Source organism: Mus musculus, chromosome 3 (assembly GCF_000001635.26).
Source record: "Mus musculus strain C57BL/6J chromosome 3, GRCm38.p6 C57BL/6J".
Lineage (NCBI taxonomy): Eukaryota > Metazoa > Chordata > Mammalia > Rodentia > Muridae > Mus > Mus musculus.
In genome coordinates, this window is record NC_000069.6 from 126,105,895 (window position 1) to 126,118,770 (window position 12,876).

Sequence of the window (12,876 nt, forward strand, 5' to 3'; positions counted from 1 at the left end):
TCATAGAAGTATCATTTTTCTCTCCTGTTCTATTCATCTGTGATAAAATAATTTGATAACTGAAGACATACACACATAGCAGTCTAACAAGGGCTAGAGTAAGATTCTATTTACTCAGTTGCCTTCTGTTTCTTATTTCACTCAGACCTAAGAATGGAGACTATAACCACATTTCCCCCAAAGTAACATATACTAATGTGAAGACTCTGTAACTCCCATTGGTTAGAACTTTGCAGAGTTGAAATGTTACAGCTACAGAAAGGTAAGTCACCTTGAGCTTTCTTTAGCGCCCTTAGTCATTCAGTGCCTACTGAATATCCTTTATACTTTCAGATAAGACCTTTAAAATATTTTCTTAGCAGACTACTAGTGTTCACCAAACCCAAAGCCAAGAATCCTCCAGAAAACACTGAAAAAACTTATAGGTGGGCTTAGTTGATTAGCGCTCACATATTCTTCTTTAATAACCAATGCACATGCCAAATTGGACAGAATAAAGACTCACAAGATTACAACCCTACGCAAAAACTATAGGCAACTTAGTAAAGGTGAGAACAGAGAGGTTGTCCTACCCAGAAACACACCAATTGTGTCAATTACTCATATATATAACAAACTCAACAGGTTATATTAAGAACATATCTATGTAGATAGACATATATGAATGCAGTAACAATGAAAAAAAGAGGCCATTGATTTGATGGAGAGTGGGGAGTAGAACTATCAAATATTTGCACTTTCAATGACTTCATAAATAGAATGCAGTGATGGTGAGGCCAAGACAAGAGAATCTCTGGGAATTCTCAGGCCCAGCTATCCCAGCTAGTTACAAACAACGAGATACTCTTTCTCTAACAAGATGGAAGGTAAGTAATGACACCTGAGGTTATTCTCTGGCATCTACATATACACAAAGCTGTATGCATACATGTAGTTACACACACACACACACAAAGATTTTAAAAACGAGATTGACATTGACTATGACAACTTCATTTACTTTTTAGAAATAAGGCTAAGACAAGGACAAATGTTGAAAAGACTGTTGAATGAGTTACATACCATCAAGGTGTTTATGTTATCAAACCCAAAATCTGTGTCAGAACTTGGCCACAAGAACTGGATTACAATTCTAGTATTTTCCATGGATTTAACAGCTCATTTAAATGAGCTAAACCAATTTCTTCAAAGTGAAACCTAACTTAACAACAGAATGCTTCAAATCAGAACAGAGGTGCCAATGAGGCAGAAACTATGACAAACTCAATTTTAGGAAAATAATTTTATGCATTTCAACCCAGATAAACATAGACCCATGAACAGGAAAAAATATGTAGCCTTGATAGTTTGTTGGATGTAAGAATTACAGATTTCAGGATTTCTTGGGAAATAGTATTTTTGCAGATCTGTGACATGATTTTCAGTCACACAAATATGTTCCAGTTTTCAAATGGAATGCATGGAGCAGTCTAGCAAACGATGTTAAGAAATGTTGGATCACAGGGCCCCCAATGGAGGAGCTAGAGAAAGTATCCAAGGAGCTAAAGAGATCTGCAACTCTGTAGGTGCAACAACATTATGAACTAACCAGTACCCCGGAGCTCTTGACTCTAGCTGCATATGTATCAAAAGATGGCCTAGTCAGCCATCACTGGAAAGAGAGGCCCATTGGACACACAAACTTTATATGCCTCAGTACAGGGGAATGCCAGGGCCAAAAAAATGGGAATGGGTGGGGAGGGAAGTGGGGGGGGGTATAGGGGACTTTTGGGATAGCATTGGAAATGTAATTGAGGAAAATACGTAATAAATTTTAAAAAATCAAAAAAAAAGAAAGAAAGAAAGAAAAAGAAATGTTAGATCAATGCTGCTTCAGTAGGTCCTGGCTTTTTGAGACAAAGTCCTTCACTTCACAGTCACACTCACTTATACCGTTTCTTGGCAGCACCTAGCCTTGTGAACAGCAATGTTCAATACAAAGAACACAGAGAGGAAAGTCAGACATATCCTGTGAATGTGAGGAGAACTCACTGTATCAGCTCCTCCCAGGGAAGCAGATCCTGATAACCTTGTTTCTCCAGTACAGTGCCAACATATGTCTAGGTTTGTGTTACCATTTTCCTTTCTCAAAGATTTACTGTGTGTGTGTGTGTGTGTGTGTGTGTGTGTGTGTATGTATATGTGTGTATATGTGTGTTGCACATGTATATTCTGTCTTAATGTTTGAATGCACACCACATGTACCAGCAGAAGTCAGAAAAAGGTGTCAGATCTCCTGGAACTGGCATCAGAGATAGTTGTGAGTCACTATGTGGGTGTCGGGAATCGAACCCAGATCTTCTAAAAGAATAGATGCTATTAACTGCTGTGTCATCTATCTTATTCCTGATTTTACTTGTATAAATAAATATTTAGATGCATAGTTGGGGTTGTTACGGGAGGACTTTATTGTTAGTTTTCTGTGGTGATAGTTACTATAAAAATTATATATAGAACTTTTTTTTAACCTGGCAGCTTTTATTTGTGTAATCAATGTGTGACATTAGAGAATACATCCGGCATGGCATAGAAAAGCCAATGGATTGTACACTTCAGCTTTGTGGCAACATAGTAAATATTTTACTCACAAAAACCAAAATTAATGTTAAATAAAAATGAAAGTTATATGATTATATTTTCAAAGGATATCAAAGCTCATGGTGATTTATTTACTGGAATAATAACAACATATCCCCAAGGGTATTTGATAGAGACAGTTCTAAAATCATCTGTGTCATGGAGTTAACAAAAAATTTAACTAGGGGGGCCATTTGTAAAAAAAAGAACATACTTTCATTATAAATTAGCATGTTTATCCTGCTTGGACTTTGTTGTGTTTCTTGAGTCTGTGGGTAGACACTGTCTTTCAGCATTTATGTCTGTGGTGGTTTTGCCTCCATTTCTCTGCATGTATTTATGTGACATACATCTGACCAGTACAGATTTAGTGAAGGTAGTACTGGAGAGTAACTCATGCTGGGCAATATTTGAAAGAGCAGCGGATGAGATCCCAGAGCCACAACATGCCCTTATTATGACTTCTTTCCTTAGTGATAGATGCTCTTTATCAAACACTGGAAACAGCAAGCTTAGAACTAGGAAGAGGCAGGGACAGTGTGAAAAGAACACCACACCAATTGAAGAATACTGGAATTGATAGGCTACACGGTTCCATGTACCATAGATTCTCTTAAAAGCATTAACAAACATGGCTAATAAATAAGAAGTCATCACAAAGTTAAAGACATAAAGCAACAATGTGTTTTTTTATTACCAAGAAACAAATAAACCACTAAAGGGCAGACAATGTATCTCAGGGTAAGGCATAGGACCTTCAGTTCAAAATTTAGTACTGAAAAATTAAAATAAAAAACAAAACAAAACAACTAAACATCAGTAAAATGTCTCTATCTTCTTCTTATTCCTGACATCATCTTGTTTATTCCAGAGACAGGAGAACCCATTGTGTAAACCTCTTGTTGGACAAATCCATGTTTAATTCTCAAGATAATCATGTTCAAGTAAATATGCATATGTTGTAAGGAGCATATAAATCTTTTGAGAACGAGAAAGAGCCATGAGTTTTGGAAGCATAAGTTTCCATGATGCTGGGTCCGGAAGTCTCTGTAGGACCGTGAAGTTTGGATTGAGATCCTGTGTTTACTCGTGCAGCTGAGATCAGATGTTTCCTGATTACACTGTATTTACTGCTTTTACTTTGCTCTGCTTGGCTTCATGCTTGTTACGTAAACATATTTTAGAATCAATACTTTATAAAACCGCAAAGAGCCATTCTAATCACTGGTTGGGCTCTGTGCAGGTTTGCATAAATCCCAGTATATTTTCTGGCCAAAACTTACTAATAAACATGTACTTGAGAATGAAAACATCCTCCAACACCTCATGCTACAAATCATAACTTTCTCCCTGGGGAGAATTTTATCTCAATATGGAGTGACCTTCCCCATGAGCAGTACTGGCCATCTTGGTCCCAGGACATATCTTTCACTAAGGAGATGTAAGTCTACCTGAATGTCAGAAACTCCAGGTCCATATCTTGTGTCCATTTTCCATTTGTCCTTGTATTTTTACACAGCCACTCCGGAAGTAAAACTTATCTTTGACTTTGGAATTTCATATGTCCGTTCTCTTTATGCTTAGAAACCAAGTAGGTATAAACAGTTACAAACAAGCTTAATTTATATGCATTCTTTTTGTCCTTCCTTGAGGACAATAAATTCCTAGAACTGTACACATTGCCTTCATTTTTATGAAAGCATACAATGGTTTCTTACAGAAACATTCTAGGTCATTTTTTTGTGAGTGCTCCATAGCCTCAGTAATAGCATCAGGCCTTGGGACCTCCCCTTGAGCTGGATCCCACTTTGGGCCTGTTGCTGGACCTTCTTTTCCTCAGGCTCCTCTCGATTTCCATCCCTGTAGTTCTTACAGACAGGAAAAATTATGGGTCAGAGTTTTGATTGATGGCAACCCCCTCCCTCATTTGATGTCCTGTCTTCCTTTTGGATGTGGCCTCTATAAATAAATTCCCTCTCCCTACTGTCAAGCATTTCATTGTCTCTCACCTCCCAGGACTCTGGTGTCCACTTTCCCACCCAGGTCCCTCCCTCCATCCCCACTAGTAATGGCTTCTCCCTCCAAAGTGGGACTGAGGAGTCCTCACTTGGACATTTTAGCTTGTTGACATTTTTGAGTTCTATGGACTGTATCTTGGGTATTTTGTATTTTTTTGGTGGGGGGGGGGCTACTATCCACTTATTAGTGAGTACATACTATGCCTGTAATTTTGTGTCTGAATTCCCTCCCTCAGGATGATATTTTCTAGTTCCATCCATTTGCCTGCAAAACTCAGGAAGTCCTTGCTCTTAATAGCTAGTAGTATTCCATTGTGTAAATGTACCTACATTTTCTGTATCCATTTTTCTGTCATGGGACATCTGGGTTGTTCCAGCTTCTGGCTATCACAAATAAGGCCGCTATGAATATTGTGGAACACGTACCTCTGTGGCATGGTGTGGTATCTTTTGGGTACATTTTCAAGAGTAGTATAGCTGGTTCTTCAGGTAGATATATTTCCAATTTTCTGAGGGAAACACCAGATTTATTTCCAGAATGGTTGTACCATGTGCAACCACCAGCAATGGAGGAGTGTTCCTCATTCTCCACATTCTCAGCAACATGTGCTGTCACCTGAGGTTTTGATCTTAGTCATTCTGATTGGTGTAAGTTGGAATCTCAGGGTTGTTTTATAATATTTTTGGCTATTGTAAAGGGAGTTGTTTCCCTAGCTTCTTTCTCAGCCTGTTTATCATTTGTATAAAGAAAGGCTACTGATTTATTTGAGTTAATTTTATATATGGCCAATTTGCTAAAGTGTATCATCTGGAGAAGTTCTCTGGTAAATTTTTGGGGGTTGCTTATGTATACTATCATATCATTTGCAAATAGTGATACATTTATTTCTTCTTTGCCAATTTGTATCCCCTTGATGTCTTTTTCTTCTCTCATTTTTCTAGCTAGCACTTCCAGGATTATATTGAATAGATATGGGAGAGTGGGCACCTTGTCTTATCCCTGATTTTAGTGGGACTGCTTAAAGTATGTCTCCATTTAATTTGATATTGGCTGTTGGTGTGCAGTAGATTGCTTTTGTTATGTTTAGGTATGGGCTTTGAATTCCTGACCTCTCCAATATTTTTAACATGAAAGTTTATTGTATTTTGTCAAATGTTCTTTCTGCATCTAAAGAGACGATTATGTAATTTTTTTAGATTGTTTGTATAGTGGTTTATATTAATGAATTTTCACATATTGAACCAACCTGGGATGAAACATGATTGATCATGGTGAATGATGGTTTTGATGTGTTCTTGGATTCAGTTCATAAGAATTTTATTGAATATTTTTGCATTGATATTCATAAGCAATATTGGCCTGAAGTTATATTTTTTTGGTTGGGTCCTTGTGTGGTTTAGGTATCAGAGTAATTGTGGATTCATAGAATGAATTAGGTAGTGTTCCTTCTGTTTCTATTTGATGGGATATTTTGAGGAATATTGGTATCAGGTCTTCTTTGAATGTCTGGTAGAATTCTGAACTAATTTCATATGGCCCTGGTCTTTGTTTGGTTGGGAGGTTCTTAATTATTTCTTCTATTTCCATGTGTGATGTGGATCTGTTTAGATAGTTTACCTGCTCTTGATTTAACGTTGGAATGTGGTATTTGTCTAGAAAACCATCCATTTCAATTAGATTTTCCAGTTCTGTTGAGTATAGGTGTTTATCATAGGATCTGATGATTTTGTGAATTTCCTCAGTTTCTGTTGTTATGTCTCCCTTTTCATTTCTGATTTTGTTTATTTAGATACTGCCTCTCTGCCCTTTAGTTAGTTTGACTAGGGGTTTATCAATCTTGTTGACTCTCTCAAAGAACCAGATTTTGGTTGTGTTGATTCTTTGTTAGTTCTCTTTGTTTCTATTTGGTTGATTTCAGCCCCGAGTTTATTTCCTTTAGTCTACTCCTCTAGAGTGAGTTTGCTTCATTTTATTCTAGAGCTCTCAGGTGTGCTGTTAAGCTGTTAATGTAAGATCTCTCCAGTTTCTTTACCAGGGCACTTAGTGCTATGAACTTTCCTCTTAGCACTGCTTTCATTGTGTCCCATAAGTTTGGGTATGATGTGTCAACAGTTCATTAAATTTCAGGAAGTTTTTCATTTCTTTCTTATTTCTTCCCTGACCATGTTATCATTGAGTAGAGAGTTGTGCAGTTTCCACATGTATGTGGGTTTTCTGCTATTTTTGCTGTTATTGAAGACCAGCCTTAGGCCATGGTTATCTGATAGGATGCATAGGATTATTTCAATCATCTTCTATTAGTCAAGGATTTTTTTCATGGCCAATTATATGGCTGACTTTGGAGAAGGCACCATGAAATGCTGAGAAGAAGATGTATTCTTTTGTTTTAGGGTGAAATATTCTGTAGATTTCTGTTAAATCCATTTGTTTCATAACCTCTTTTAGTTTCACTGTGTCTCTGTTTACTTTCTGTTTCAATAACCTATCTATTTTTGAGAGTGGGGTGTTGAAGTATCCCACTATGATTGTATCAGGTTCAATGTGTGTTTTGAGCTTTAGTAACATTTCTTTTATGAACGTGGGTGCTCTTGCATATGGGGCATAGATGTTCAGAATTGAGACTTTCTCTTGGTGGATTTACCCCTTGATGAATATGAAGTGTCCTTCCTTATCACGCTTTATAACTCTTGGTTGAAATTCTATTTTATTGGATATTAGGATGGCAACTCCTGCTTGTCTCCTATGACCATTTGCTTGGAAGACCTTTTCCATCCTTTAACTCTGAGGTAGTGTCTCCTTTTGTTATTGAAGCATGTTTCTTGTATATAGCCAAATGCTGGATTTTATGTGTGTATCCAGTCTGTTACCTTATATCTTTTTATAGGTGAGTTGAGTCCATTAATATTGAGAGATATTAAAGATAGATAATTGCTGGTTTCTGATATGTTTGTTTTGTAAATGGATTTATGTGCTTGTGTTTCTCTCCTTTAGACTTTGTTGTGAGATGCTTAATATCTTGTCTTTTCTTTGGTACAGGTATCTTCCTTGTTTTGGGGCTTTTCTCCTTAGGATCTTCTGTAGGGCTGTATTGGTAGATAGATTTTGTTTTGTCCTGGAATATTTTGGTTTCTCCATCTATGTTGATTGAGATTTTTGCTGGGTGTCATAGCCTGGGCTGGCATTTGTGTTTTCTTAGAGTCTGCATGACCTTTGACCAGGTTCTTCTGGCTTTCATAGTCTCTGTTGAGAAGTCTAGTGTAACTTTGATAGATCTTCCTTTGTATGTTACTCGGCCTTTTTCCCTTGCATCTTTTAATATTCTTTCCTTGTTGTGTGCATTTAGTGTTTTGATTATTATGTGACAAGAGGATTCTTTTCAGATCCCACTTATTTGGTGTTCTATATGCTTCTTGCACCCTTATGGCCATTTATTACTCTTTAAGTTGGGGAAGTTTTCTTCTGCAATTTTATTGAAGAAATTTTCAGGTCCTTAGAGCTCAGAATCTTTGTTCTCTTCTATTCCAATTATTCTTTGATTTGGCCCTTTCATTGTATCCCAAATTTCCTGGATGCTTTGTGTTAGGAGTTTTATACCTTTAGAATTTGGAGGGCATCATCCTGAGTGAGGTAACACATTCACAAAGGAACTCACACAATATGTACTCACTGATAAGTGGATATTAGCCCAAAACCTAGGATACCCAAGATATAAGATACAATTTCCTAAACACATGAAACTCAAGAAGAATGAAGACTGAAGTGTGGACACTATGCCCCTCTTTAGAAGTGGGAACAAAACACCCTTGGAAGGAGTTACAGAGACAAAGTTTGGAGCTGAGATGAAAGGATGGACCATGTAGAGACTGCCATATCCAGGGATCCACCCCATAATCAGCATCCAAACGCTGACACCATTGCATACACTAGCAAGATTTTATCGAAAGGACCCAGATGTAGCTGTCTCTTGTGAGACTATGCCGGGGCCTAGCAAACACAGAAGTGGATGCTCACAGTCAGCTAATGGATGGATCACAGGGCTCCCAATGGAGGAGCTAGAGAAAGTACCCAAGGAGCTAAAGGGATCTGCAACCCTATAGGTGGAACAACATTATGAACTAACCAGTAACCCGGAGCTCTTGACTCTAGCTGCATATGTATCAAAAGATGGCCTAGTCGGCCATCACTGGGAAGAGAGGCCCATTGGACACGCAAAATTTATATGCCCCAGTACAGGGGAACGCCAGGGCCAAAAAGGGGGAGTGGGTGGGTAGGGGAGTGGGGGTGGGTGGGTATGGGGGACTTTTGGTATAGCATTGGAAATGTAAATGAGCTAAATACCTAATAAAAAATAAAAAAAAAAAGAATTTTCTTTGACAGTTGTGTCAATCTCTTCTATGGTATCATCTACACCTGAGATTCTCTCTTCTATCTCCTGTGTTCTGTTGGTGATCCTTACATCTGTACTTCCTGACCTCTTTCCTACGTTTTCCAGGTTTGCCTCCATTTGTGTTTCCTTTATTGTTTCTACTTCCACTTTTAGGTTTGGGATCACTTTATTCAATTCCTTCACCTGTTTACCTGTGTTTCATTCAGTGAGTTATTGATAGTCTCCTTAAAGGACACTATTATCTTCATTAGATAAAATTTTAGGACAGATTCCTGATTTTCAGGTGTGTTGGTGTACTCAGGGCTTGCTGTGGTGGGAGAACTGGGTTCTGATGATGCCCACGTATATTGGCTTCTATTGCTTATGGTCTTATGCTTGCCTCTTGTCATCTGGATATCCCTGGTGTTTGTTGGTCTGGGTGACTCTGTCTGTAGTCTGTCTATTTTGTCCCTGGGTTGCTTCAGGTCTCCAGGTAAGCCTGTGACCCTGACTGTAGCAGACCAGCTGTGGAACCTTCCAACTGGGGGATCTTCACAGGGGCAGAGAAGTTGCTGATCTGTTGCCCTGACTGCAGTAGATCTCCTGGAAGGTCTTCAGACTGTTGGGTCTTCACTGGAGCGGTCAAGCTGTTGTACTGTGTGAAGATGTTCTCCAGGGGTGCCTACACACTGTAGTTTCTGGTTCTCTGTGTGAAGCAGAACTCCAGGAAAGCTTTCAGTCTGTAGTGTCAGTTGCCCTGCATGCCTTTAAGCTGTGGTGTCTACTGCTCTGAGTGCAGGGGATCCTCTCAGATGGGTAAGGATAAGGTGTCTTCACTGGAGCAGACCAGCTAGGAGTCCTACTACACATTTTTTAATTGACCTCTAGAAATTCCCTCTCTGACATATGTGTAGAACTCATGGACACAAAGGATATTACTAGCTTGACCAGATAACATTTTAAGAACATAGTAAAAGTAAACAGAGTTTTACAAACTAAATAAAGGCTGATCTTGTGTTTAAAAATCTTAGATTCTATAAATCATGAGAAAGCCCTTCAAAACAGCTGAGCATGAAGTAGAAAATTGCAGTTCATGAAGCAGCCATCATGAATCTTATATGTTCTATGACTATAAAGAAATTAATTCACTAAACAGTCCTGTGACCATAGAAGAGCATCAACTGGGATTTAAATATGAAATATTCCTCATTTTCAGGTGTTTGAATACTTGGTCCCTAGTTGATGGCACAGTCTTGGGAGGTGACTGGAACTTTGGGGTGTGAATCACGACTGGTAGAATGGATGGGTCTTTGGGAGGTTCACTTTTGAGAGGTCTAGGCTAGACAACATCCAGCCCAAGTCTGTCAGTGCTATTTCATCAGCTGCCTTACACGCCTACCACAGCAGACTGATCAGCACTAGTCTCCATAATTTCCCCATAAGGGTAAGGGGAACTGTACTCTCTAAACTGTGAGCCAAAATAAACCCTTTCTCCCTTAAGTTGTTTCTGACCACTGTTCTATCACAGCAATGAGAAAAATATCCCCTCCAGCATCAGATGGTACTGAAGGCCCAGGTGACTGATTTGCCTCAAGCAAAGGACTCATTTGAGTCATACCTATGTTTCTGAGTCATAGAAACTGTGATAAATATGCATCTGGGCTGTTTTTAAATGTGTGTGTGTGTGTGTGTGTGTGTGTGTGTGTGTGTGTATTTGTGTGTGCTGTGTGTTTACACACATGTGCTTGTCACTGTCCACTGAAGGCACAAGAGGGTGTGATATTACCTATACCTATATTTAAAGGGAGTCATAAACTTCCTAATGTGGGTGCTGGCAATTAAATACCTTTTGTCCTCAGCATCACCTTGTGCTTTTAACCACCGAAGCATCTCTCCAGCCTTCAGTGTCTATTGACTAAGTCACTGAGCTATAGTTATCTGTGAGACAGATAAATAAGCTATGACTCCCTTCTCCTGGGCTATTGTTAACCTGTTTATTGGAAATTTACTTACAAGGTCCATTTCTGTTTTCGATTGAATTTAAATACATAATTTTAGGAGAGGTAGCTACTAACTCCATAATATTTACTTCTGCATATTGGCCACCCAGAATGAAGAATATTACTCAGTCTTGAAGTTGTGTATATTCACATGATTAAATTCTTTGGAAGGAAAGAACAAAGCCAAGATGCACTGTGGCAATTCCTGAAATCTGTGATTGCTTTTACTTGTTATTTTTTAATTGCTTTGTGTATACAAGTACTGCTTTCATGAATGCCCAAGTCACCTATTTGAAGTACCTCAGAACTGGAAATGACCTGAATGCCTCCCAATAGACAAAATAATAGTATAATATTTAGTATTAAAAGGAAGTGAAGATGTTATAAAACATTGTAACAATGTGCTGTGTTAAAGAAATCAATAAAATAGAATACACTATATTACCAGTTATAAGAAGTTCTAGGAAATGCAAGCTAACAACCAGTGACAGAGTTTGTCACTGCCTGATGACTTAGAGGAGCCTGGACCAAGAGTAGCAGAAGAGAGGGACCACAAGGAGGCAAGAATAAATTTTGAGGATGGTGGGCATGTTTTATATTTTAATTGTGTCTTGGTTTCACAGATCTGTAGTAGATGTGCATGTGTGATGAGCTCAATGAAACACTAACTATAGATGCAAAAGTTTTGTGGGTACAGATAAAGGTGGTCCATTGATCAAAATAATGGCATATGAATGTAATAACATAAATGCAAATTATTTTAAAACATGAATAAGATATCACAATTTAAATAACAAAATTCAACGATTATAGGACACTATTTACTCAATTTTCTCTAGTCTAATATCTGATTCTAATAAAAAAAAATGCTTACTTATATATGTGGATGACCCACAGGCTGGAGTGTGTTAATTAAAAATATATATAGTATAAAAAAATCTAGATAACTGTTTTTGGGAGATCCTCTTGAATACATGCTCTCTGTTTTTGATGCAGTGTGTACAGTTTGGGATTAGAGTCATTTATGAATGGCAGAAGACAGACCTGTTCAGGAAAGTTCATTTCTGTTTCATAAGAACTGAACCAGTCTGACATTATGTTCTCAAATCCAGCTGAGAGCCACACGGTTCCTGTAGTCTTGGGCTGCTGACTTCTGAGTTCCAGGCAAGAAGGGAGGGATTATAGAGAACAATCCAGCTGTTCAGTTGGGAAAACCTCTGGAATCCATCACAACAGATGCATGCTGTCATTCCTTCTTGCGATTTTAGTCATGTTGACTCTCAGGCTCCCACAAGTCTAAGTGTGTGGAGACTTCATTTGGGGTGCCATTTGTACATGGAAATGTTTTCTCATTATGGGATTGGTACCTCACCTCTAAAATGATGTTTGTCTCTGCTCAGTATTGTGCATTTTAATCCAATTTGAAACAAAAACTGGGCTTGTGGGGAGGAGTAAGGGCAGGAAAGGAGCATGGTAGCAATGCAATATCCATGGTGGGGAATGGGGACCGTGCTTCCAGCACAATCATATGTGAAGTGTAATCTTCAAGGAGTAGATGCACTGAACTGCTCACTGTCTAACTGCAGTTCTGTACCCAGACATTCTAAACTGTGTGTCAGTTCTCAGGCAGTTATCTTTCTAACCTGCTTTACTCTCCTTTGAAAGCAAGCTTGCATTTCCCTTGAATTTATGTTTATAGCTTATTTTGTCTTTATTTTAAAAACCTTTTAAGGTGATTTAAATATGAAAGCTTAATTTGATTTATTTTATATTTATTTTTGGAAGACAACGAGAATACTTAACTTATTCCAGTGTCAGGCAATAACCAAGACATGGCTGCCATAGTCTAGACTCTTATGTGATAAGACATCTAAA

General features: G+C 38.2%; 1 long non-coding RNA gene across 1 annotated transcript in view; it reads left to right on the top strand.

Moving 5' to 3' along the window:
- Nucleotides 1-815: 815 nt before the first annotated feature.
- Nucleotides 816-12,876, top strand: part of Gm40146 — a 77,007-nt gene continuing 64,946 nt past the window's right edge. Inside the window, exons 1-2 of the long non-coding RNA XR_867626.1 lie at nt 816-866; nt 1,946-2,103. This is a non-coding gene — a long non-coding RNA (predicted gene, 40146). The remainder of the gene's footprint in view (nt 867-1,945; nt 2,104-12,876) is intronic.